The 2,500-nt window shown below is 66.6% G+C and overlaps 1 non-coding gene across 1 annotated transcript; it reads left to right on the top strand.

The window, feature by feature from the left end:
* The first annotated feature begins 1,125 nt into the window (after window positions 1-1,125).
* Window positions 1,126-1,279, top strand: LOC140472410 (5.8S ribosomal RNA). Its single transcript, XR_011957621.1, has one exon. It is a non-coding gene; the product is annotated as a 5.8S ribosomal RNA (ribosomal RNA).
* The last annotated feature ends 1,221 nt before the right edge of the window (window positions 1,280-2,500 follow it).

Below are 2,500 nucleotides of genomic sequence, written 5' to 3'. Positions count from 1 at the left end.
GGTAGCAGGCCCTGCAGCCGTGGTCACCGCCAAACCCCCCACAACTGTTGGGCGCCTACCTGCGCGGGGCAGGAGGACACTTTCCGATTTCAAATCTCCGTTTGCCGAGTCCACCCCGAACGCACGCGGGCGGGCGGGTTCGCATCACCCTTCGTCACAAGGGGCGAAGCCCGTTCCACCGTCTCGTCAGTAGTGCCGACCGGTCTGTGATCGACGAGGGGAGCCACACCAGGTCCGGCCCTGCTGCTTGGCGGCACCGCGTCGTCGGGAGCTCGCGACAGACGGAGGGTTTCGGTGTACTCTCCAGCCACGGGAAACGAAGCCGGTGATGCAGGCGCCGGTCTTTCGCTCCCAAATCGGCTGGGTTTACATCGTTGCTATCTAGTCACGCTCCCTTCAAACCCGACGGGGTACCTATTCCCCTCACCCGTCTGTGCGTATACAGCCTCTTTGCACTTGCGGGATGGGGGTGGTGGTTTAAAGACTCTCGAGTTGCCGCCCGTCGGTCTCCGAGCTCCGTGCAGTAGTGATCCCCAGCGAACTGCCAGCAGGGCGAACGAGCGATCCCGCTCTCGGTCGGGGCGCCTGGCGTCGATCGGTGGTCGGTGGCTTGCGGGCAAGCTGCGCTGTGAGTGTGGGAACGAGTATGACGAGCCGTTGCCGCGACTCCCAGTCCACCTCGGCGGTGGCTGGGCCGGGCGGGCGTCTGCTCGGGCGAGTGCCGCCCCCGCCTCCTCGCAGGAAGTCCGCTCGCCGACACGCCGCCACGTGCACGCGTCAGTGACGCTGCCGAACCGATGGCCGGTGCCCGTTCCCGCCTCTGCTTTTCCTAGGGCAAAGCTGCTGCACGCCTCGTGATACTAGGCGGGCGACATGGTGGCGGTGATCCTGCCTCCGTCGCTGCGGTGCGTTGGGGCACGCATCGCCTCTTGGGCGCCCTGTCCTCCTCCCCCCAATAGACGTATGTTTCTGCGGGCCGCACCAGGATGGTGCTCCCCATCGCTTCACGCCACCCTGCTCCGCCCGCACGCCGGCGTGCAGGTGGCTGTAGCTCAAGGTGGGGAGCGTATGTGCGGTCCGGGTCGCTTTCCTCTGGCGAGGGAGAGACCTAAAACAAACTCAGACAACTCTTGACGGTGGATCACTCGGCTCGTGCGTCGATGACGAACGCAGCTAGCTGCGAGAATTAATGTGAATTGCAGGACACATTGATCATCGACACTTTGAACGCACTTTGCGGCCCCGGGTTCTTCCCGGGGCCACGCCTGTCTGAGGGTCGTTTGGCAATCAATCGCACTCGCCTTGGCTGGCGAGAGCGCGGCTGGGGTGTCGCAGAGGACCCGTCCTCTTTGTCCCCCTAAGTTCAGACTCCGGAGCCCTCCGGCGTCGGAGCGCTTGGCCTTTCCCCCCCACCCTGCACATTCCGTTCGTCAGGCTCGACGCCATCCCCCCGCCGGGGAGCGCGGCCTGGCGTCCGTCTGTGTCGTGGCAGTGGGGCCAGCACGGCTGTCACCGGTCCCAGAATGGCTGTCGGTGGTTCACACTGTGTGTGTGTGCCAACCCTCCTGGTCTCTGGGACACGGAGCTGCCACGAAGTGTTGAGCCTCCAGTGGGGGGTCTGCCTAAGCTCTGCACGTCCGCATTGGGTCCGTCTCTCGGTTGGCTGGCAGTGGAAAGAGTGAAGGGAGCCGCGGAGGTCCGGTGCTGGTGCGCCGCCGGCCTGACCGTGGAGCTCGCCGGTTTGACACGCTGACCCGACTCGATGGTTGATCGATTGAGAGTGCTGGGAGCTGCAGGCCGCCCGCTGCTGCAGCCGCCCGTCTCGTGGTTCGTCCTCGGCCTTAAGTGGCCGGCGGGGCGTCTGATCCTGTCTCCCCTGCTGGCGCCGAGTGCCTGGCCGAGGGAGGAGGTTTTCGTCGAACGCTGTGACTTGGACGGTCGCACGCGCGTGGATCGCTGGCTCTTGGCTCTCCCGTTCAGTCCGCACGTTTTCCGCTCCGTCCTGCCACCGGTCTCGGGAGGTACGGAGGGGTTGGCGGGCGTGGTGTGTGCTCCGTCACCGTGCAGGCACACCTACCACGCCGTCGGCCGACCCCCGCACGGTCCTCCTGGCCATCGGGAGGACGGCGGAACGTCGGGCTGTCGGGGGCCAAGTCGCCAGAAGGCCACCGCTGTGTCTTCCGTACCCTGTCACCGTCGGCGTGCCTTCCTCAACTCGTCCGGCTCGGGGCCGCTGGGTTCAGGAGCGGCGTCGCCCGCCGGCCCCACTGAAGGCCGTGCCGTTCCGCGGCTGGCGATCGATGTGCGTGGCGTGCCTGCGCGACCGTTCGCCACTTGAGCCTCGGCACTCCTCTCTCCCTCTCTCTGACCGTCGGGCAGTCTCTGTCTGCTGGTGCCTCGCACGTCCCGGGCGGCGGGTCGTCACCCCCGCGACCGGGCCTCCGGCAAGGCAGGAATCAGGCTGACCCTTCCGCTCGAGTAAGCAGCCGGCACTTCCGAG

Source organism: Chiloscyllium punctatum, unplaced genomic scaffold, assembly GCF_047496795.1.
Source record: "Chiloscyllium punctatum isolate Juve2018m unplaced genomic scaffold, sChiPun1.3 scaffold_321, whole genome shotgun sequence".
Lineage (NCBI taxonomy): Eukaryota > Metazoa > Chordata > Chondrichthyes > Orectolobiformes > Hemiscylliidae > Chiloscyllium > Chiloscyllium punctatum.
The sequence above is the reverse complement of the archived record's forward strand: the minus strand, read 5'-3'. Positions and strand labels throughout refer to the sequence as shown.